Source organism: Stenella coeruleoalba (genome assembly GCF_951394435.1).
Source record: "Stenella coeruleoalba genome assembly, chromosome: 4".
NCBI classification, from domain to species: domain Eukaryota; kingdom Metazoa; phylum Chordata; class Mammalia; order Artiodactyla; family Delphinidae; genus Stenella; species Stenella coeruleoalba.
This window is the reverse complement of record NC_137149.1, coordinates 25,112,163-25,137,953: the sequence shown is the minus strand read 5'-3', so window position 1 is coordinate 25,137,953 and position 25,791 is coordinate 25,112,163. Positions and strand designations below refer to the sequence as shown.

The 25,791-nt window shown below is 34.2% G+C and overlaps 1 long non-coding RNA gene across 1 annotated transcript in view; it reads right to left on the bottom strand.

Annotated features, from left to right (window-relative positions):
- Positions 1–9,705: 9,705 nt before the first annotated feature.
- LOC307186179 overlaps positions 9,706–25,791 on the bottom strand; it is a 332,682-nt gene continuing 316,596 nt past the window's right edge. Inside the window, exon 4 of the long non-coding RNA XR_013828263.1 lies at positions 9,706–9,792. This is a non-coding gene — a long non-coding RNA (uncharacterized lncRNA). The remainder of the gene's footprint in view (positions 9,793–25,791) is intronic.

Sequence of the window (25,791 nt, the reverse complement as noted above, 5' to 3'; positions counted from 1 at the left end):
ATAAATTTTTGAATATATTTCATTTCAAAAATATGTTTACATTGAGGGTAAATAGAAGATTACCCAAATTAAATTTACACTCTCTAAAATAGGGAGAAAAGGTGGAAGGTATTGTAGAGATAAAGTTGTGACTTTACATTTTAGGGTATGCTTTATGTTGCAAGATGGGCATATATTCATGAGCCCAACCACGACTTCAGGGCAGGAGCCAATCTTTCAGTGGACACTGAAAAATGAAGTCTTAGAAATGTCACTTGTATTGCATTTCCTCTTCTTTCCCTTCCTTCTTTTTCTATAGAAAAACTGATAAAAGATATTTGTGAAACATCCTAACAAATGCCATTTATGGATGATTTATATTACAAAAAGTAATATTTCAGTATCAAACAGATTATGGTCAAAGTACATTTTGTGCATTATTCTATTTTTTTTTCCTGAACCATAAATATCAGAATACAAATTCACTAGCTTTTTGAGAAGTTATAAAACTGAATAGCATTCATCAGAGAGTTTAATGTCAGGGATTAGATTACCATTTGTGATTCACAGTTTAGACTAATTCTGCATAGATAACTAGATTGCCCTCCACACAGTATTTCCAGGAGGTCACAGCAATCTCTTTACATTTCTAAGATGTCCCCAAAGATACTGCATCAAAGATCATTCAGCAATGTAGCATATGAAAAGTTAAATCTTGACTTCCAGAGTTAGCGTTTCTCATTATCACTATTAGTGTGAAAGAGTCAATCATTTACTGCTTAATTCAAGGCTATCAAACTTTCTCAGCCAAATTAACAATGTCACTTTTGGACAACAGCAATCTTATTCGTAGCCCTCACATTGGTTCCTTTGAAAAGCTTATTAATATGCATTCCTTCAATACAGCCAAATCCTACTCTCCTTTTCTGAGTCCAGCAAAATTTCTAGGTATTTTTCTTGAGGTTATTTATTGTGTAAGTGATGTTTCATACTTAAAAGCAAGAATTAGAAATCTATTTATCTATTAATTCACTTAATTAAGAATTATTTTATTATCTACATTATATGTATTACACTGCACAAGGTAAAGGGAAACATGTAAGACCCTAGTAATGACCTCACTGACAGGCAGTTTTAAAATCCAGTCACAGAGAGAAGATGTGTATTAATAAACAACTTGTATCTAACTCAATATGTCAAGTATCCGATCATAAAATAGTCAATATGTGTGAAGAAATTCAAATATTTGCATAGAGAGCTGAAGCAGCTTGAAGGACATTTTATAAAAGGATTTGACAAAATTTAGCCCATTTATCTGACAATTTTAGATATTCAATAAATGTTTATTAATTGGAATTGAATCCTCACCCCCAGTGCCTTAATTGTCCAGAGTTCACAGAATACCCTATTTTCTCCCATTATATTTCAGGAACACAGGGCAAATTACACATGCCTGGCTGTTGAATATGCTGAAAACAGCTTTGCTAATCAGATAGGGCCACGTTCCAAACACATTCACTTGACATTTACCCTGCAGGACTATAACTTTCAGCTTTCCCAGGTGAGTGACATTCACGATGTAATTGGGCATTGAATTTTCTGAGCTCATACTATTTTTTAATGTGGCTATATGAACAGAATAACACAGAAATAAATGTATTTTTGCAAGTTTCACTTTCAGTGTTATTAGATATATCTGTAAATAAAAATGTTGTCTTTGTAGGCAAGTTAGCCTTTGCATTTCTGTACTCAAATCTGCAAATTAACACTGTTTTGAAACCCTATAGTATCCTTCTTTCCATTAGAAATATGCCTGAAGGCTGCCAAGTGATTGGAACATCCAATATGCCTAATAAATAATAGATGTGCCTATTGACTATGGTTAATGTGGACCTAGTCTTCCTTCAGGATATGGAAAAACATTCAATTATTAATTTTAAAATGACATTCGAGAAATAAACAGTCTTTTAGGTTTAATCAGAGAATCTTAGAAGATCTATTGTTAAAAAACTATATTATTTATTTTTATTTTTTTGCGGTACGCGGGCCTCTCACTGTTGCGGCCTCTCCCGCTGCGGAGCACAGGCTCTGGACGCGCAGGCACAGCGGCCATGGCTCACGGACCCAGCCGCTCCGCAGCATGTGGGATCTTCCCAGACCAGGGCACGAACCCGTGTCCCCTGCATCGGCAGGTGGACTCTCAACCACTGCGCCACCAGGGAAGCCCCAACTATATTATTTTCTAATGTGTTTTTCTATATTTGTCTCAACTCCTTGTATTATCTTCTTGCCTTTAAAATTTGGGATCTCCTAAATGCTAGGTTTTTCATGTCCCTTGAAATGGTATCATCTTTTAAATATGCATTTTATATATATATATAAATATGTAATATAAATTATATGCATTTAGGTGTTATTTATTTATTTATTTATATTGGACATCTTTGCATTTTGTATGGTGAGGAAGTTGAATTACTTCTTTCTCAGCTAGATATTTTAATATTAATTTTAAAAGTTTACAATTTACTTCTATTTGTGGCTCTGTAGTTAGGTTTGCAAGGTACCCTATATTTTAGATACTTTTGTGTACACAAATAATCAGTTTTTATTATGCTTAAACTTTGTGAGTGGAACATTTATTTTGTAATTACTATATATGCTTAAAATGAGGTTAAAAGCCTTACAACAATCGCAACTAAACACTTCACAATTTGCAAGCCTAAGGACCTCTGTAGTGGCTTCCCACTGCACCTATGAAGCATTCCTCGTGATTGTTAACATACTCCCTGTATTCCCTATATTTCATGGATCTTTTATTACTACCTTTCTGCACGTCATCACAGCAAAACAGCAATGATTCCATGATTCTTATTCGCCAAACTGGCCTGCTTTTCCCAGCCTGTGATGTGGCTCATAGCATCCCTTCTTCCATCATGCCCATGCCAGAATACAAGTTCCTCTTCTATTTCATCATAATAAATATTTTCCCCTTACTCTGTTCCAGGCACTGCTCTAAGTGCTTTACGTTTGTTAAGACATTAATCCTCAGAGAAACTGATGAAATAGTTACCATCACCACCTTCGTTTTATGGATGCGAAAACTGAGGCACAGTGAAAAATAACAGCTGGTGGTCACCCTGCTGGGTAGTGGCTACCTTAGTCCACTTGCACTGCTACAAACAAACAAAAAGCAAAACAAAAACACATTGTCTGACTGGCTTAAACAACATTTATTTCACACAGTTTTGGAGGCTGGGAAGTTCAAGATCTCACCAGACAGATTTGGTGTCTGGCAAGACAAGTTCCTGGTTCATAAATGGCCATCTTCTCATTGTGCCCCTACATGGGAGAAAGGACATGCAAGCTCTTTGAGGTCTCTTTTAAAGGGACACTAATCACCTTCCAAAGGCCATGCCTCCTAATACTATAATACCTGGTGTGAGAATCTCAACATATAAATTTTGGAGGGACAAAAACATTCAGTTCATAACAGTGGCAGAGTTAATATCTGTGCCCAAACAATAAGCTTCCAGAATTGATACCCTTAAATACCGTCTTATCTCTAACTACCAGCTCCAGCTTAAGAGTAATCTTTTTAGGAAGTATCCTAACTCCTTATGGCCAAAAATACTTTTCCTTTCACTGTAGTGTTTATACCCTTTACATTTCTACTTTTGTTCTTGTAATAATTGAGGTTTTATTGTAATAATTTGTGTATGTGAAATACACCAGTCAAGTATTATTTACCTCTTTCATAATCAAGTGTCAGCAGCATTTAAAATTTGAAAGACCTTCTTGGGACCCTTCCCACCCACCTCTCGCCACAAATACTCTTTTACCTCATTAATTTTCTAAATAATAAAAGCTTTATAAAAACTGCCTAAATAAAATGAAATATAAAATAAGGACAGACGAAACAGTGCTTAAAAAGCCTTACTAGGTAAAATGTCTCAAAACTGTATATTTTTGTCCTTTTATCATGAAATAGTCAGTAGTAGAAAAATTCCAAAATCTGGACTGAAATACTTCCTTGACTTTGATCAAAATTGCAATTTTGACCAAATTCATATATAGATATCTTTTTCATATTTGTTCATTTCTCTGGCACCTTTATCTGTATTCTGTACATCTTAGGTATTTAGTACATATGTTCCAAAATTCTTCTCAACTCTAGAAAATAGGGCAGCCTACTTCTCCAGATTTCCCAGACACTCACTGGCTTTTATTTTCTGCTTCAAATCAGATTTAGCTTGCACTTCTTGACATTACCAAAACAGATATAGAGATGAAGTATGAGGAATACTTGCTGGTTGCAGACAGACATTTTTTTAAAATATGGTAATATGATACTGATTATCTGGCCTCAGTTGGAACTGAGAGCAATTAAAAATCCAGCAGGTATTGCATAATTAGAATTTGGCAGCATAGAGCATGCAGTAGTAAAACAACTAATTAAATAATAATATATGATCATCCAGAATTGAAGTGTACATTAAGGAAACACTGAAAAATCAAGTAGAAATTGATAAAAACTAGTAAACAATAAAACAACATAACACACCTGTTTTAGAGGAGGAGAATATAAGGATTGGGGGTAAATTTCAATATTTACAAATAACCAGAAGAAAGAGAAAGACAAGCTCAAACACCTACAATTTAATCTCAAAACAGACTGAATCCAGGGGCTTCCTAAAACTTTTTTAATTCATGCCCCCATAAGGCTAGAGCTGCCAAAATCCATATGTAAAGTCCTAATTGGTTGTTTGCCAATTCGTAATTGTTAGTAGGATTTACTGTCTCACAAGGTTTTAGAAACAAAATTGAGGGTAAGATAGAAGGGGGTACTAAGAATTGGAAGGGAACTCTTGGTAATTCATCTCCCAAAACCCGTGGGGGATTGCCACCTGAAGGGCTGATTCCTTATTATTCAGGAATGGTTTCTTGCATTGCTTGAAGTTTGTTCAATAACTTAATGTAAGCAAATTACATGTGTGGTAAAGCCCATTTTCCTTCTTCCAGAAATCTCCCTTTCTAGCCTTCCTCTTCCAACGCTGCCCCATTACCTCTGTACACACAACTAGAGTCAGGATCTCAGCACTCTGATGGGCGAATTATAAAGTTACGAGCAAAAGTAGAAGACGTGCCTCACGAAAGTATTTCAAGACTTTTTTTATATACACAAAATTTGGACAAATATATGTGGGAATGGGTTTTGGAAGTACAGGCAAAGAATATAATTTTAGATGGAGGTAAATTTATAGATATGGTTGGACTTACATGTCATTCTATATTCAAATATACTAAAACATTATTACTAACATGAAATAATTATAACAGTTATAACTAACATTTATTAATTATTTCTGTGGGGCACTTTAAAAAATATTGTTTTTATTTTACATGCTGTAAAATGCACTTATTTTGGTATATGGTTCATTTGACTTTGACAAATGCAGAATCATGTAAATACCACCACACTAAAGATATAGATCAAGTTTAATATCCTCCAAAAGTCCCTCGTGATTCCCCTTTGTAGTCAACCCATCCCCTCACTCCTAACCCATGGTAACTACCCAATGGTTCGATAGTTTTGCCTTTTCCAGAATGTCAGATAAATGTAATCATAAAATATGTAGCCTTTTGAGTCTGGCTTCCTTCACTAGCATGATAAATTATATTGTTGCATCTATCAATATTGAATTACACGAATTACTAGATTTTCTTTTTTAATATCTTCACTAGTTGAAGGACATTTAAATTGTTTCCAGGTTTCGGCAATTACGAATAAAGCTACTATCAACAGTTACATGAAGGTTTTTATAAACATAGTTTTTTCTCTTAGTTAAATACTTAGTGGGATTTCTACATCATGTTGTAAATACGTGCTTAATAAGAAACTGTAAAACTGTTTTCCATTTAATGTAATTGCTGATATGGTTGGATTTAAGTCTTTATTTGTATTAGTTATTTGTTGTTTGCCCTTCTTTTTTTCCCTCTACTCCACTTTCTTTTTGTGTTTGGATTATTTAAATTTTTTTTAGTAATCCATTTTATCTCTTGGATTTCAAAGCTCTATCTCTCTGTATTTTTCTTTTTTGTGTGATTGTGTAGATTGTTGTATCTAACCCTCTACTGTCTACCTAGAGTTTATATTTGCCACTTCAAATAAAATATATGAACCTTACAAACATATAAACCCTTTCCCCTGCCCACATAGTATTACAGTAGACATATGTACTACATCTGCATACACTGAAAATGTCAGTAGAAAATATTATAATTTTGTTTCACCATTAAGAGTAGAAAAATAGTATATAGTATTTACCTAGATATTTGCCATTTCTTTTGCTTTTCATCCCTGAAGTTCCAACTTTCCCTCTGATAGCTTCTCTTTAGCCTAAAGAACTTAGATTAGTATTTCTTTCAGAGCAGGTCTGCTGTTGACAAATTCTCTTAGTTTTTATGCTTCTGAAAATGTCCTTTTTTACCCCTTCATGCCTGAAGGATATAGAATTTTTGGTCGCTACTTATTTTCTTTCAACTAAAGATATCCTTACACTTCATAGTTTCCAACAGGAAACTGCAATCATTCTAACACTTGCTCCTCTATATGAACTGTATCATTTTTTTTTTCTGACTACTTTCATTTTTTTCCCCTTAGTTTTGATTTTCAGCAGTTTACTTATGATGTAACTGGATGTAGTTTTATTTGAGTTTACTGTGTTTGGACTTTTCTGTTCTTTGAATGTATAATTTTTCCCCCAAACTGGGAAGTTTTGAGTCATTCCTTCAAATATTTTTCAGCACCCTTCTTCTCTCCTGCTGGGACTGTGATCATGCAAGTGCCACTTAACTTCATTTATCTTCAAATTAACCATTGCTTTCCTCTGTCATCTCCATTCTATTAGGCTATTCAGCTTATCCAAAAATTTTATTATTTCAGATATATTTTTCAGTTAAAAATTTCCATCATGTTCTTTTTTTATAGTTTCTACTTCTCTGCTGAGAACTTCTATCCTTCTATTCATTTCAAGCGTGTTATATTTATCTCACATTAATTGATTATAACAGCTACTTTAAAGACCTTGTCATCATGGGATTTGCATTTGTTGATTGTATTTTCTCTAGAGAATTGTCAAGAGCTGAACTGGAGAGTGCTGAGCTGCCAGGTATCTAGAAGCTCAATTAAAACAACAAGCAAAATGAAGGTAACAGTCAAGCCTTTCATCGCTTATTGCTATGCTGTAAACAAAGAGGCCAAACAGGAAAAAGCATTGGTTCTCCCAGGTCCCATTTTCCCACACAGAACAGCACTGGGTGAGGGGCAAGTGGACCAGCTCAGACCTGGGGATTCTTTTCCCTGCTGAGGGAGTCCCAAACAAAGGCTCATGCCCTTTTATGGACCTGAGAGAAGGGAGAGCAGAAGGGCCAGAAGTGGAAAAGTACTGAGTCAGAGATGAAAAGATATTTTCAAAGCTCTACTTCCTCCTCCAGATAAGATCTTGGCAGAGGTACTAGGGAAAGGCCTTGGCTCAGGACTCCCTTACCCCCAATACACTCATAAGGAGGCCTCACAATGGCAGCACCTGGGTTCAGAATGCAGCTATGTGCAAGGCCATGGGCTGTTAGCTCCTGAGTCCTTGATTGCAATTCCTTTCAAAGACTTCAATGTACTCACTGTGCACAAAGTCTGGTGTAGGGAGGGCCGTTTTCTCCAGTGAGACCTGCCAGATAAAGCCTTTGTAATTGGCTAGGGTTGGGCTTGAAAAACCACACATAGGATTTGCCCTGGACCCAGACGCTTCAATTTTCCTGTACGTTTAGCAGTTTTATTTGTCTGTTTGTTTTTTATTTTCTTTTAGTGTTTTATTTTATATTGGAGTATAGTTGATTAACAATGTTGTAATGTTGTATTAGTTTCAGGTGTACAGCAAAGTGATTCAGTTATACATATATATGTATCTATTCTTTTTCAAATTCTTTTCTCATTTAGGTTGTTACATAATATTGAGCAGAGTTCCCTGTTTTTTAATGTTGAGTAATTTTTATTTGTGTCTGGAACATATTGAGTATTATAACAACGTAAGTCTCTGATACTATTTGATTTTCTAGAGGCCACTGATAACTTTATTTTGCTTTTGTTTTGCAGGCTTCCCAGATATAAAACATTTCTTTCATTGTACAAAGTTTTAGTAGAAAGGGCTACTTTAGAGGCTGTTTGCTTTAATGAATGACTGAAACTTTGATTCAGTAGTGACAGAATGGTGATGTACATAAAGTTCCAGATATTGCTTGATATAATAAAGAGGAAAAAAATCATAAGATGTAAGGAAATATGGGTGCAGAAGTATATTTAATATGTACAATCTTTTTTAAGCACCTTAAGTTTTCTTGAATAGATCTACAAATTTATCTTTATCAAAGATTGAGAATGTATTTCTAAAAATGAGTTCTAGCCCAGATGGAGTCACTGGTGAATTCTACCAAACATTTAAGGAAGAAATCATACAAATTCTCTAAAATATCTTTAAGAAGATAGAAGCAGAGGGAGTATTTCCTAACTCATTCTATGAGATCAGCATTACCCTAACACAAAGAAACAGACAAAAAATACTGCAAGGAAAGAAAACTACAAACCAATATCTCTCATGAATATAGATGCAAAACTTCTCAACAAAATTTTTTTTAAACAAATCCATAAAACTATAAAAAATATACACCACAACCAAGAGGAATTTATCCCAGTTATGCAAGGCATACTCAACATTTGAAAAACCAATTAAAGTTATTCATCACATCAACAGGCTAAAGAAGAAAATCAAATGATCATATCAATAGATGCAGAAAAATCATGCGACAAAATTCAACACGTATTCATGATTAAAAAATCTCAGTAAAACAGGAATAGAGGGGAACCTCCTCAATTTGACAAATTTTAAAATAAAACTATAGCTAATGTCTACTTAATGGGGAGAAACTAGAAGCTCTCTTGCTAAGGCCAGTAACAGGGCAAGGATGTCTCCTCTCATCATTCCTTTTCAACATCATATAGGAAGTCTTAACTAATGCAATAAAACAAGAAAAGGACAAAAATAAACATACAGGGAAGGAATAAACAAACTGTTTTGTTCACAGATAATGCATACATAGAAAATCTGAAAGAATCAACAGAAAAATTCCTGGAACTAAAAAAGCAATTATAGGAATGTTGCAGGATACAAGGTCAGTATATTTAGTTAATCACTTTCCTATATATCAGCAATAAACAAGTAGATCAGAAACTAAAAATTCAATGCCATTTATATTAAAACTCCCCAAACATAAATACTTAGATAAAATTTTAACAAAGTATGTACAAGATCTATATGAGAAAAACAATAAAACTCTGAGCAACAAAATCAAAGAAGAACTAAATAGAGAGATATTCCACATTCACAGATAGGAAGATTGTCAAGATGTAAGTTTTCCCCAATTTGATCTATATGTTCAATGAATCCCAATAAAAATCCCAGCAAGTTATTTTGATAATACTGACAATCTGATTCTAAAGTTCATATGGAGAGGCAAAACACCCAGAATAGCCAACACAATTTTGAAGGAAAAGAACAGAAATCAAAACTCTGACACTATATGACTTCAAGATTTACTATAAAGTTACAGTAATCAAGACAGTATAGTACTGGCAAAAAATAATTCAATGGAAAAAATAGAAAGCCCAGTAATGTACTCACATAAATATAGTCAACTGATCTTCAGCAAAGGGGGGAAATGCAGTACCATGGAACAAAGATGATCTACATGATGCTGGAACAACTGGACCACCACATGCAAAAACAGAAAAAAAGAATTTAGAAACATATGCTTCAAAACATTAGCACAAAATGGATCATAAATCTAAATGTAAGATACAAATCTATAAACCCCTAGAAGATAACAGAAAACCTAGATGACCTTGAGTATGGCATTTATGTTTTAGATACAATACCAGAGGCACTACCCATGAAAGAAAAAATTGATAATCTGTTCTTCATTAAGATTCAAAAACTTCAAAAAACACTGTCAAGAGCATAAAAAAGCATAACATGGACTTGGAGAATATTTGCAAATCACATATCTGATAAAGGACTGTTATCCAAAGAACTATCATCCAATGAACTCTTAAAATTCAACAATAAAAAAAAAGAAATTAAGTGCATATTTCTAAGTGAAAGAAGCAAATGTGAAAAGGATACATACTGTATTACTCCAACTATATGACATTCTGGAAATGGCAAATGGTCAGTGGTTTTCAGTGATTGGGGAGGGGCAGGATGAATAGAGCCTGGAGAATTTTTAGGACAGTGAAAATATTCTGTAAAATGCTACAGTGGGGGATACGTGTATAACACATTCGTCAAAACCCATAGAATGTACCACACCAAGAGTGAACCCTAGTATAAACAATGGACTTTAGGTGAAAATGATGTGTCAGTGTAGGTTCATCACTTGTAACAAATGTACCATGGCGATTCTGGATGTCAGTGGTGGGGAAGGGTGTGCGTGTGTGGGAATAGAGGATATATGGGAACTCGACATACTTTCCAATCACTTTTGCTATAAACATGAAACCACTCTAAAAAATAAAGTCTATTTAAAACATTTAAACATTTTTAGAAAGGATCTCCAGATATTTAAAAAGTTTATTAGTGGATATTCCCTATAGCCTGGAGGTATCTGTGAGACACGTGTCACATAATACTGGCTCCCAGGATCCTAGGATGGCAGAGACCAAAATGGACACTTAGGAAGAAGCAGGAGCAAGGTGGACATAAAGACAACTGGTCTGACATGGTAATAAGCCATTACCAAGACCTGAGCCAGTAAAAATACCTTGGAAACCTTTAATGAAGAAAAATCTTAGTACAACCAGGGAAGGATCCTGCCATAACATCATTAGAGTATGTGGTGAATGTTCTTTATAGCCTTCTCTAGGGTTCTGGAAATAATTACCAGGCTACCTTTGCACTAAGGAAACCGAAATACCCAGACATTTCCAGAATTATGGGAGACTAACACTAATTCCTGCAGATCCAGAAAGATCCTTTGCTGCTCATTGTGATGGCTTATGTAGGGCAGTTATTAAAAGGAGTTTGGATACAAGTCTAACTCCAAGTAAACCTCAGTAGACCCCATAATAACCACAGGCTTATTTCCAAAGTTCCTAAGTTGGGTAGTATAGTTGGAAAAGATATTTTTAGGTAGAATTATTCCATTTATTTTCTTACTATAAATGTAAGTACCATTATTATAGAATAAGCCAAAAGCTATCACAGATTAGAAAAATACTTGTAAAATAAACTAAACTAAAATAACTAAAGAATACCAGAGTGTTGGTTCCTATTGTACCCACAAACGCCTTTTTCCAATATGTTGAAATCTTCTGAAAAATGTCCAGAAGGACAGTTAGGATGGGAAATCTTTCTAGTAGGCAGAACTTCAAGGACTACTTTTGTTTTTGTTTTCTCTTTGCCTAGAAGATCAGGCCTGAGAAAAGTATATGCATTTATTTACAAGTTGTCATTTTTTTTTCTTTTTTGTTAGATGGTTATGGACTTTGAACTGGTGTCAAGAGTGTTTGCAAAAAGCATTTTAATAGTCTATAGCACAAAAATATAGGTGGCCTATGAGTTATGATTAAAGTGACTATTTGCTGAAAAGGTTTTTGGAAATCACCAGAAAAACCGACAGATGATTAATTCAACACTTTTTCCTATCTTCTGCCATGTTTGTTCAGTGGGTATATTTACTCACTCAACCAATATTAGGATTATTGGGGAGTTCTAATGTGCCAGGAGCTATTTTAGGTGCAAGAAATATAGAACTAAACAAATCAGGCAAAATTCTTGGCTTAAAAACTAGCGAATCAAATAGACAACATAAATATATGATATTATGTCAGAGAGTGCTATGTGCAGAGTAAGGGGATAGAGATTAAATGAGGACAGGTGATGTTTTAGACAGAACAGTCAGGAAAGAACTCTAAGCAGAACTCATATATTTGTGGACTTAATGGCAGGATGGAAGTTATTAAAGGACCTCAATTAACATCTTTCTCTCCTTGTATGAAGTTTCTCTCTTCATATGAACCAATTTCCCTCCAGTAGAAACCAGCCAAGCCCACTGTGGCAATATACACCATGTGACCAGCCTATTCCCTACAGCAGTTGATTACCCTGGAACCTTTTCTGTTATGAATGGGACTATAATATTTCTCAGGAAAATATACACTTATTTTGAATTTCTTTTTGCTTTCCATGCCTGCCTTTTTTTTTCTGCAGAATTATTGAAGACTTTTGTGGTTATATTGAACGCCTTTGATTATATCATGGTAGCCTACCCACATTGCTTCACCTTTGGGAACTTATCTGAGAGCAAATGAGAGAACTGTTCAATAGATTTGCTGGTGTTACTATATATAACCTACTACCCAGATGTAATACCTAGCCTTAAAGAATAAGGGATGCCAACACTAAGCAAGTAAGCATTCAAAATATGCTCAGGTCAATGATCCATAGATGAGATGATTTTTTCCAATGCCAAAATGCACATATCTTGTCTCTGCGATGCCAAAGTGGGACAGATTATTTGATTATTGTAATTAATAATCTGTTTTCAAAATAAACAGGAAGTTGTAGTGTTTGCTGGAGGACAAGAGGGAAGAAAGGGGCAGGAATGTGAACCTAGAATGCATCCTTCATTAACAAACACACTGGCATAAAGTTAAGTAAATGTTTACTCTATATGGAGGGCCATTTGGGTACTTCCTGTTTAGTTTAAGACCACCAATATAACTTCATGTGCATGTAATTAAGAGCTTACATCCATGAGACAAAATTTTAGGTTCATCAGGATAAAAAAAAATTATTGCACTAAAGCAATAGTTGAAGATATAGAAAAAGAAAAAGGAATGAATAACGAGAGTGAAATCATTTGTGACAGCCATGCCCTAGTGCCAGTTAGAGAGGTGAAGTGAGAACTGAGAACTGTGTCCTATGCCAGCATCTCTTCCTGTTGTATCACACATATATGTATATCATATATATATCATATATAACCTGTTGTAGTAATATATATCACATAGATGGATGTACATATATTTCAAAGATGTAATACATATATAGATAAGTATAATATACATACATATTATTCTGATGTATAATCTTATTATATGTTATATCTATTTATGTAGTGAAATTTCTTTCTTTCTTTCTTTCTTTTTTTCTTCCTTTCTTTCTTTCTTTTTTTTTTTTTTCCGGCTTCATTTCTGAGTCTAGGAAACTAAAAAAAAGAATGGCCATCACCTAGATGTATTTAGCTTGGGGATAAATGTGGAATTAATGAGCCTTGAGATATAATTTGTATTGCTTGAAGATAATTGGATTATGTTAGTGGGAACATAGTTGGGGAGAGTGAAATGATAGGGAGAAAGGTTTATAATGACATTGTGAAACTAAAGTTGGAATTACTTAGGACATTTTTTTTTCCTTTTTCTTTTTGGCTTCCCAACACATAACCTCATTTCTCTGGGGAACTGTCTATACATATAAGCATAGAGTTTGACTCTAATAATATGAAACCAAAAAAAACCCTACATATTTACTTCCCTAGTTGTCCTTTCAACCAGAACACACAAAAATTGCTTAGCCTCAGACTCTTACCTCTGACTTGTATGCAGGATTTAATGATGCAAAGAAGCAGAACCATGAAAAATGCATTTGGAGCCAAATGCTGCCTTTAGTGGAAGGAGCAACATGTAGTTTTCATGGGAGACAGCAGCATCATTGCTAATGGTAGCATCCAATATCCATTTCAAATGGTATCCATGGTTCAGGGTGTGCCATCTGGTGTTGAGGGCTGTTGGCAACTGATGCCTTCACTAGACTGTTTGGTGAATGATAATTGACCAATAGCTCTGGCTGGCCAGTTTTCTTTTCCTCCTGCTGACTTTCTAAGCCTGTTTCTCTCTCCTTCTAGAGATTCAGTGAACTGTCAACATTAGTATCAATAAAGTATTTTCTGCTTAATTCAATCAGAGTCTGATTATATTGTTCACAAATAAGCAACAAACATGACTAGTAGGTACATGGACTTTTGTTAAAATTCTGATCATTGTATATGGTCAATTTATTTGGGTCATGAGTACATATTACCCATATCATAACATGGCATCTTTTTGCTTTTAATTTCAATCAGTATTTTTATTGGCTGTGTCTTTTGTCTATCTGTGAAATCTTCTCTGGTCTTTTGTATTACACATTCTGTTTTTCGTAGTATCATTTTTTTCTTAGTGTTGCCAAGATGATATTATAATGGTGCTAATGAGATTTTGAATTTAAAGTAAACAGTTTATGTTATTTAATAAGGAATACTTCTGATTTTCTGTTATTACTTTTAGAAGCCAAGCAAGGTGAACTGAATTCCTCTAGAGCCATTAAACTTTTATACCTTTATACCTCTTATAATACAGTGTAATATACCTTTTATAAAATAGTGTAATGTTCTTTTCTGCTGTCTCTAGTTTTGTTTTTCTGATATTCTGAATGCAATGTATGTACAAGTACAATTCTCTGAACAAAAGGTCCAGCACTCAAAGCTTATTATTGGCATGCTATCATGCTCTAAAATTTACTTTTGGAGATGATGAGTCCCAGAATTTTCTAAAAACATTCCATTGTTACTAACTCTTTTCATTTTTATTTTTTGAATTGCAAAATCACTTGTGTTACAGCAAACAATATCATATAAAAATGTGGAGGGTTTATAAATTGGGAGGAATACTTAACCTCACAAGGTAATGTTCTTGCCAAGTCCTACATACTGAAAATATGGAAAAATTGAGATTCTAGATTCCTCACCTGATTCCTGTTTCACAAAACAAATCAGCGCTATGTTGGGAGCTGGTAGATTTTTCTTATCCTAGTTCTATTTGTCTTACATTTAATATCAATTGCTCCCACATTTTTAATCTGTCACTTTTAGTTTTAAATGTTGTGGAGGAGAGTTTTCATCATTTTCTGTTTTTGTGAATATGTGGCAAAACAGTACAACATCTAAAGAAATTCCAGCAAAATGTCCTTTTCAGTTGACAATTGTTTTTAAAAAATTATAATTGAAAGGTTAAAAAAAATAAATAGGGGATATTTAGGTGAACTCAGTATCTATTTTTCCAGATTAGGAGCACCCACGCTTTAAGAGAGAAGAACATTGCCTTGTATTTAAGCAAAACTAACAGGGTCTCTTACTTCATTATTACCCAATCCTGGTGGCTAATTTTCATTTTTCTTAGGCCTTAGATTGTCTTGAGGTCAGTTTGCTAGGCTATTCCTAAAGCTTCTCAAGTAATATGAAACAATTTAGAAAGGGCTTTTAAACAAGGTATGATTATGTTTGGTTACAGCATTGTTTTTAAATTTGGAAAATGAAGAGTAGTCTTATACTGATTGCAAATTATTGACACTTCAAATGAATTACACACATTCATAAATAATTTTGTGTACTATTTTTAATGTAAAATGCTCATATTTAGTTTTTAGCTCAATTTCAAATGTATAACTTCTCTGTTTTAGGTACCTTAGAAAAAGTCCACCTTGATTGCCATGAACCATTGTGTTTCTCTTGCCGAAGTTACTAACACTATTATTCTTGTTGAAATTTTACTACAGATAGTATAATTACAAATTGATAGAAAACCTGGCAAGTACACAGATAAAATTAGAATTCATGCTTTCATTGTAGAAGATGCTATAGCTAGAAGAGATGAACAGGATATTCCAATAATCAGTATTCATGTTTTTGCATTGTTTTCAGAATACAGCATATTCTGTTATTATATCATTCTTAAAACCTAAAAAAATATCAGTGACCCTTCTCTAGATATATGGTTCAAGATCGGAGAGCATTTAATGGAATAACTTTGACAATAATAACTTGGTTTATATACCAGATAAGTCAGATATTCTCTTTGAACAAATGAAAAGATGTTCATTACAGAACTTAAGACCAGTTATGTTAAAATTGCACACATACATTTTTTGGATATTAAATTTAAAAGGTGTATTAATTCTCATATGGTACTGAAGACAAACATTTGTTAGCAAAATGGATATCCTCCATGAAACTTGTTAGCTATACTACCTGCATATTAATTATAGTAAAATAGTATACTTGTCTCTACGATGCTTATTATTAAAGAGAAAAAATTCCAGAATGAAGTATGTTATGTTGTAGAGTTAGGACAGTGTTGATTAGATATTTAGCTTAAATTTTGGGAACTCATATTATTTTCTTGCTGCTGTTCATTTTCATATCCTTTTCAGAGGGGCTTGATTTAGGAAAATAGCAAGCTGCTGGTAATTAGGAGACCCAATAATACAGTGGTTTTAAAGAAAATAAATTTCTGTCTCCTATAACACTCCTGGAGTGATGAGTCCAGGGTAGTGGTACAGCCCTGCTCAATCAGTGTGCTCATCCAGGGACTCAGACTGCTTCCATCATGTTCTGCGATTCTCTAGGGCAGGGACCTGCAAACTTTTTCTGTAAAGGGACAGAGTATAAATATTTTAGGCTTTCCAGGGTATACGGTATATGGTGCAGCTACTCAACTCAGCCATTGTTGTGCGAAAGTAGCCATAGGCTCTATGTCATGAATGGACGTGGCTATGTTCCAGTAAAAAGTTTTTAAAAACAGGCAGAAGGAGGAATTTGGCTTGTAGGCTACAGTTTGCCAACCCCTGTACTAGGGCATGCTGTTATTGCATGGTTGAAGCTGGGTCACTGCCATGTCTGAGTTTCACTGGCAAGGAGGGGAAAGGAAGTATGGAATTAGCATACTGTTTTTATAACATCCAAACATGGAAGTGACAGATATCACTTTGGTTTACATTCAATTAGCAAAAATTTCCTCACCATTTCTAACTATAAGGAAGGCTGGAAAGGATAGTTTAGCTGAGCAGTAGTATATATCCAGCTACAGTTCTTTCTTTTTTCTTTTCTTTTTTTTTTAATGGAAAGAGTAGAAAAAGGATTTTGGTGAAAAACAAGCAATCTCTGTCACAACCACACAGAATTTGGTGAGAAAAATACAGAAAATTGATATCATAATATTCTCCTCTCATGATTTAGCCAGACAACAAAAAGCATGGAGAATGACATGTTATCAACCTCCTAAATATATAAAATAAAATTGTATTTATTAAGATTTTATATATTATGAAAGCTATTCCTCATTGTTGTTATCTTTGACACACTGAATAAATTAGCTCTAAGTTGGAATGCTTAACAACTATTCTAGATACTATAAAATTAGTAGTTTTCAACTGTTGGCTCATTTTTTTCTTTGAGTTTGCACGCCTAACACAGTCTTAAACAGATCTATAATTCACAACCTGCAGAAATTGATAAATGTATCTATGCAGTTTTGTGGAGAATTTATGCCATTTGAAACAGCTGACTGCAAACTGGGTTGATGAAGCTCTCCAGCTGTCAGTAGTTTGCTAGGGAATGTCATGCTGCCTACAGATATGTCAGTATTTTATCATATATTTTTCCAAAATGCACATTTTAAATCTATTTTCATTTTTTATCTAAAAAAGAATTCCTCAAAGATACTAGAATATATGAAGTTAGTTGCCTATCTGCCTAATTCCATGAATAAGATTAAAATGCCAAGACTATGCAATCATGTAGTAATGAAATGTGCAATTGGCATTTTATTTTTATGCTTAAACCTAAAGTGTAAAAACCTTTGGCAATTATTTATACCAGGACTCTATTTGTTCCACTCACTTCACATTGTTTCATTAACATAAAATAATAATGGTATTTACTCACCGCCCTCAAATGGCAACTTGTAAGGACAGTTTTTTGGCTGTCATACTGAATATGTATTGGGATCCACCAAGACTTTCATTCTTATTTTTTGTTTCACGTCAGACTCCCTCTCTTTCAGTTATTCATGCATTCATTCACACAGTGTGCATTTTCTCACATTTGTACCTTACTGTTAATAGGTAAACCTCAGTTCCCTGTTGAGATATTTTTAAAATTATTGCCAAATTTTGAGAGCATGGCAGTACAATATCCAAACTTACATTTTTCTTTGTCTCTTAAAAGTTTTCCTGTATTGATATGATTTGTCAGTATATGATAGGTGTTTTTTTTTTTTTTTGCGGTATGCGGGCCTCTCACTGTTGTGGCCTCTCCAGTTGCGGAGCACAGGCTCCGGACGCGCAGGCTCAGCGGCCATGGCTCACGGGCCCAGCTGCTCCGCGGCATGTGGGATCCTCCCGGACCGGGGCACGAACCTGCGTCCCCTGCATGAGCAGGCGGACTCAACCGCTGCGCCACCAGGGAAGCCCTATGATAGGTTTTAAATTAATTTTTGCTTTATCTGCCTGACTCCACTACCATGATGACATTTTCTAGAGCAATAAACAAATCTAACATAATGAGCTATTAAATAAAATGTGTCTTTTTGGAGGGGAGTAAGATCTGGCTCCTATTTGTATTTGTAAGGAATAACTTAATCAATCATGCATCTGAATTTCTGTAATGTACTTTTATAAAAGATTCTAACTTCTAACATATTTCTTACATTCCTTTTGAAATGTGCATTAAGTTCTGAATTAATATAACACCAGAATGGCAGTTCCTGATTTAATTACTCCTGTTTCCACATCACAGTGTCCGTGAGCACAACAAAACTATAAATAATACTACCATGGAAAAAGAGTAAGATTATGCAATAAAATTTCAGCAAAGTGTTGAAGGATCTGAATGTTAACCCATTTGGATATATATACGTTTGAGATCAGCATTATTACATTGAAAGTAGAAATAATATGATTTTGGCCTTAACTACTTTTTTCTCCCTCCATTAAGATGAAGATTTTGATGAAAAAATTAAAAACGTGACACTGTCCCTACTCTATCAGTCTTTATTGAGTAACCAAGATAGTATCGTTTCTTAAGCTTCTTTCTCACCTCTTTTCTTTGTCTTATGTGCCATCCATATTTTTATCATCCATCCAGGTACTGCAATTCTTAGGCTATCACCAGGTTATAGTTAAAGAGTGATGTTAGCACTCTGCATGTTGAAAGTTGTCATCAAAGAGCATAAGGTGTTGGTCTGGGTAGGTTGAGGCAGAGCCTGATTAAGAAAGAGTCCTTTTCATTACCTGCATGTTTGAAAAAACTTAAGATTTTTCCGATATTTTGGAAGACACATTCTTCTGTTTAAAGTTAAAGAAAAGAGCAGTAAGAGTTGGTGAAAACCTATTCCGATGAACTACATCAATGATTCTCTGCTAGAAGCAACAGAAACTAAAGAATAGACGGAAGGATTCTAAAACCAAGAAATGGATAAGACCAGGCACCATGCCTGGTGACAAACAGTAAATTTTTAGTCATTTAGAAAGATATCAAAAATTGGGCTTATAAGTAATGCTGACATTTGAAAGGAAATATTATATTGAAAACTAAAAAGAACAGCACTTTAATAATGAAGAAAAAATGCTGTGTATATGTACATAATCTGTTCTATGTTCCCAAGTAGGACTAAAGATATGACCTCTACTAAACAAGATAAGGAATAATGAATAAACAACAAATGTGCTGAAGCAGGAAAGGGAGAAGTAAATTAACTGATAAGAAGAGGACCCAGGAAAAAATACTGGAGGGATAAAAAAGAACACAAAATTATCCACATAGAAGCCAGGTAAACAGAATTAACACTGCAGAAAGTCCAATCAAATATATAAAGGATAAAGTTGAGACATGTTTCTAAAATACAGAATGAAAAGACAGTAACATGAATGACTAGGATGAGGATAAACAATATTGGTGATGAATTCCTTGGAATTATTTATGTATTTATTTTTTAAACATCTTTATTGAAGTATAATTGCTTTACAATGGTGTTAGTTTCTGCTTTATAACAAAATGAATCAGTTATACATATACATGTGTTCCCATATCTCTTCCCTCTTGCGTCTCCCTCCCTCCCACCCTCCCTATCCCACCCCTCTAGGTGGTCACAAAGCACTGAACTGATCTCCCTGTGCTATGTGGCTGCTTCCCACTAGCTATCTATTTTACGTTTGGTAGTGTATATATATCCATGCCACTCTCTCACTTTGTCACAACTTACCCTTTCCCCTCCCCATATTCTCAAGTCCATTCTCTAGTAAGTCTGTGTCTTTATTCCTGTCTTGCCCTAGGTTCTTCAGGACCTTTTTTTTTTTTTCTTGGATTCCAAATATATGTGTTAGCATACAGTATTTGTTTTTCTCTTTCTGACTTACTTCACTCTGTATGACAGACTCTAGGTCCATTCACCTCACTACAACGCTCCCTAACACCATACACAAAAATAAACTCAAAATGGATTAAAGACCTAAATGTAAGGCCAGACACTATCAAACTCTTAAAGGAAAACATAGGCAGAACAGTCTATGACATAAATCACAGCAAGATCCTTTTTGACCCTCCTCCTAGAGAAATGGAAATAAAAACAAAAATAAACGAACAGGACCTAATGAAACTTAAAAGCTTTTGCACAGCAAAGGAAACCATAAAGAGGACGAAATGACGACCCTCAGAATGGGAGAAAATATTTGCAAATGAAGCAACTGACAAAGGGTTAATCTCCAAAATATACAAAAGCAGCTCATGCAGCTCAATATCAAAAAAACAAACAACCCAATCCAAAAATGGCAGAAGACCTAAATAGACATTTCTCCAAAGAAGATATACAGATTGCCAACAAACACATGAAAGGATGCTCAACATCATTAATCATTAGAGAAATGCAAATCAAAACTACAATGAGATATTATCTCACACCAGTCAGAATGGCCACCATCAGAAAGTCTACAAACAATAAATGCTGGAGAGGGTGTGGAGAAATGGGAAGCCTCTTGCACTGTTGGTGGGAATGTAAATTGATACAGCCACTATGGAGAACAGTATGGAGGTTCCTTAAAAAACTAAAAACAGAACTACCATATGACCCAGCAATCCCATCACTGGGCATATACCCTGAGAAAACCATAATTCAAAAAGAGTCATGTACCAAAATGTTCATTGCAGCTCTATTTACAATATCCAGGACATGGAAGCAACCTAAGTGTCCACCGACAGATGAATGGATAAAGAAGATGTGGCACATATATACAATGGAATATTACTCAGCCATAAAAAGAAACGAAATTGAGTTAATTGCTTGGAATTATTGCCTCCCATATATCCCAGACAGAAGGCTGCAGAAGTCACCAATCAGGAACTGCCAACAGACACAGGCAAAAATCTCCAAGAAGCTTATGCCTAGGATAATGATGGCCTAAGGACAGGAGACCTTTTTGCCAATACCCGTCCTTCTCCAAACTAATACCAATGGAAACCACCCCCATCACACATCTTCAGGGGGCTGTCCATCCCCCACCTGGCAGAAGCAAACAGTACTCCAATTCCCCTGCCTGGTAGTGTCCATGACTCAAGGAGGGAGAATATATTCCCTCCCCTATCAGCTGGAATAAAGCAACCCTTCTCTGGCAGAGCGGGCTGTGCTCTGATTTCCCTACCAGGGAGTTCCAGAGGGGTCCAGTGGGAAGAAAACCGAATGATTTCTGACAAATATGTAAAAACAATTCATTGGAGAAAGGATACTCTTTTGAACAATGGTGCTAGAACAAATTGGACATCTATAGGCAAAAAAAAAAAAAAAAAAAAAAAAAAAGAAGAAGAAAAAAAAGAACCTTGACATAAATCTCACACGTTATAAAAAAATAACTCAAAACGGATCATGGACTTAAAATGCAAAACTATAGAACTTTTCGTAGCAACCATAGAAGAAAATGTTTGGATATTCACTGCAGAAAATACACAAATGCAAGTAAATACATAAAAGCACATCCTATTTCACCAATCAGTAGTGAAGTACAAATCATACTGCAATGAGATATTACTACAAACCTATCAGAATAGCTAAAATAAAAAATAATGACAATATCAAATGCTCTAAAGGAGGTGGAGAAAATAAATCAATCGTGTCTTGGTGATGGGACTATGTTCCTCTGAAAAATGGTTTGACAGTTTATTATAAGGCTAAACATGTAGTTACTATATAACACAAAAGTTGCATTTCTGAACATTTATACCAGAGAAATGAAAAGTTATGTTCACTTAAAAACCTGTACATGAATATTTTGAGAAGCTTTATTTGTAATATCCCAAAACAGGTAACAACCCAGATGTTCTTCAATGGGTGAATAAACAACTTGTGCTACATTCATACCATGGAATACTACTCAGCAATTTAAAAAGGAACAGACTATTGATGTATGCTACAACTTGGATGAACTTCTAGAGAATTATGTTGGGTGAAAAAAGTCAATCAGGCTTTAATACAGGCTGCATACTTTATTGTTCCATTTATATTAAAATTACAAAAGTATGAAATGAAAAAGATTAACGGTTGACAGATATGTGGGGAATAATTTGTGTATAGCCAAAAAGGATAATGAGGGGGTCCTTGTGGTGATGGAAATGTTCTGTATCTCAACTGAATCCATGTCAATATACTTTTTGTGATACTGTACTATAGTTTGCAAGATATCACCATTAGAGGAAACTGGGTAGAGGTTTCTCAGAATCTCTCTGCATTATTTCTTATAACTGCATTACATCGAAAAACATTTTAAATTATCTCAAAAAGTTTTGTTTTTAAAGTAATATTTCAATTCCTTAAATATGTTTATGAAGTTGTACTCCTTATTTTAACTTCTAGGAAGCTGTCTCCATGTGGTCTTCACTTTTTTCTTGTCTTTTCCTGTGTGTATATATTTATTTATTTAGCATTTACTATGTGGCAGGCATGCTGTTAAGCACATTACATGCCCGACCTCATTTAATCTTTCCAAGCATCCTATTGGGTATACTTCCTTCTTAACATCCTTAATTGAAGAATGTGTCTATCACACAACAAGTAAATTATTGCTCTGTGTTTCATGCTCAAAATTATCTAACTTTAAAGATACAATCTTCACTGCTATCTTCTACAGAATTATTTCAATAGCTAAAGAGAAAAGAAACAAAAGGATATTAACCAAATGTTGAAAACTAGGGAAATCATGAAGTTTGTTCTTTTGTAAGATAGATTATTACTAGTAAGGAGAATGCACTTAAAAAGTTTTTTTTTTAAATATACTCAGAAGTGAAAAGATCACTTTTATTTGTGATAAAATTATGCAAAATACTACATATTATTTAGTCAGTAATGAAATAATTTTTTTTAATGTAGGTTACCAAACAAAAGAAAAATCATATATACCAAGCATATTTTCACTTTAAAAATATACACTTACGGATTTGACTGAAAAAAACATGAGAATTTTTAGAATTTAAGATGACTTGTAGCATTGAAAAAGGAGTACAAAAAAAATCGATGTCTTTTTGATATGCTAAGAAAAATGTGGTAAAAACTAAAAAGGAAAAATGAACAGTCTATTATCAAAGTAACCAAAAACATAAAACAAGGGCTGAATTTAATAAGAAATCCACAGGATTTACAAATTTAAAAAGTCATAAAAATTGAAGGCCACAAGTGAAATTTTGGCTGAATGTCTTACAGAGGATAATCATACACCCTCCCCAAATTGATATGCATATTTAACACAATTCCAATCAAGTTGTGCGTGCAATATATTAATGACTAAATCATTCTAAAATTCATCTATAAAGTAAATGCATAAGAATATCAGAAAATTCTGAAAAACTTAATGGAAGAGGATTTTTTTCTATAGCATATTAATATGCATTATAATAACACATTAAACTGGCATAGAAATTGACAAATGAAATCTAGAAGACAGAAATATGCCTCAGTGCTTTGCAATTAGTTGCATTAGTTGATAAATGCTTTATGAATAATCACTTGTACTCAATGCCAAAATGATTTTAGATCAATAAGAATTATATTTTGAAAAGAAATGATAAAAGAACTAGAAAAACTTTAGGCAATATATATATGTCTATATAAGTTCATATGATAAGGAAGGATTTTAGAAATTTAAATCACGGATATAAATCATAAAATAAATTACTTTTAAATATTTACTTAAAAAATAAAATATTTTTATAACCAAAGCCTTATAGAAATGGCAAAACTGAATTCAGAAAATATTCACACTAAACATGGGTAGGAAAAAGTTAAGCATTTGTTAATCTTATAACCCTATTTATCTATCTTGTCTAAGGAACACATGAAAATTAATGAATAGAATAAAACAAAATAGGGAAGATGGTTTGGGGATATACACAATAAATTCACGAGACTAAAAATGCAAATGATAAACATGCATATAAAACAATAACAAATCCTGCTAGCAACCAAAGACAAAATTAAATGAGATGCTACATTTTATCTCTCATATTATACAATAAATAATATCCCAAACTAAAATGTCAAGAGAAGACAAGGAGAAAATGTTTTCTTACATACAGGTGGTGAAACACAAATAACCCCAAAAGTTCAGGAAAACAATTTAAAGCTCTAAAACCAATACAATTATTTGACCTCTTTAAATTTCTAATTGTGAAAAATAATTGGAAATAAATACATATCTCAAATTGGAAAATTACTAAATTATTATAGGTCAATATGTCAGAATATTATAAAAAATATTTATGTTGACACATGTTTATAAACATAATAAGATGTTCCAAATATATGGTGAAAATTTGGTAAGGAAGTTATAGCTCTTCTTCTTACTTGCCTTTTTGTTCACCTCTCCTTCCATTTTTTTCCCTTCCCTTCCTTATAGATTAAGTCTGTTTTACGGAGACCAAGGAAGATGTCTATCATGTGAGAAGAGTGAGGGGCAGCTATGGTGACCCAGTGGGGACTGTCTTAACTGGAACAGAGTAAGGAGAATAGCCATTCAGTAGGTGGGGGAGCAGTGATGGATCTGCAGGGAAATTTCAGAGCCAAAGCAGGGTGAGGGGAACATTTGGGTGGGAGAATGACCAGTCTTGTGTGTCAGAGATCAAGGAGTGTGAGAAAGGCATCTATGGTAGGTAGGAGTCCTAGAGTAGGGCATTGGAGCCCAAGTGGGGTGAGGAAAGCAATTATGAAGCAAGGTGACAATGAAGGCCTGGCATGGGATAAGGCAACACCAGTATGGTGAGAAAGATGGCACCATGGGGGTATTTAAAGCTGAACAGTACGTTGAAGTTTGTATAGAGTACGAAGGTTCTCTGTGGGTAGGGAGGATGTGTTGGCAGCATGTCACGCTGGGTTGAAGCATCATTTGGGTGAAGAGGTTATTTGGGCAGGAGGTGAAGATAGTAGTGGCCCAGCAATGATCTTAGAACAAAAGTGAAGTGGGAAATATCTTTATGCTGGGATTGGTGGGTGGATGGCTGCTACCTATACATCATTTTAGTCATTGATCAAGTAAGTAAAAATAATTGATAATTATAGGAGACAGATTTCTCACTTTTGGATAAAAGAGTTACAAATAAGGGAAGAGAATAAACTGAAATGAACCCTGTAGTACTGGACTGACACTGAAGATATTTGCCTGAACTTATGGATTTTAGTATATTGCTATAGGTATAGGTATAGAGATAATAGAAATAAATATGTGTATGTACACATACACACACACATGCACAACATGTTATATATATTTCCAAGCTCTGTGTATTGAAAGGATAAATAGCAACAACTCAATAATGATGAGCACTGCTGATATCTAGATTTTGGTTTCTAATACC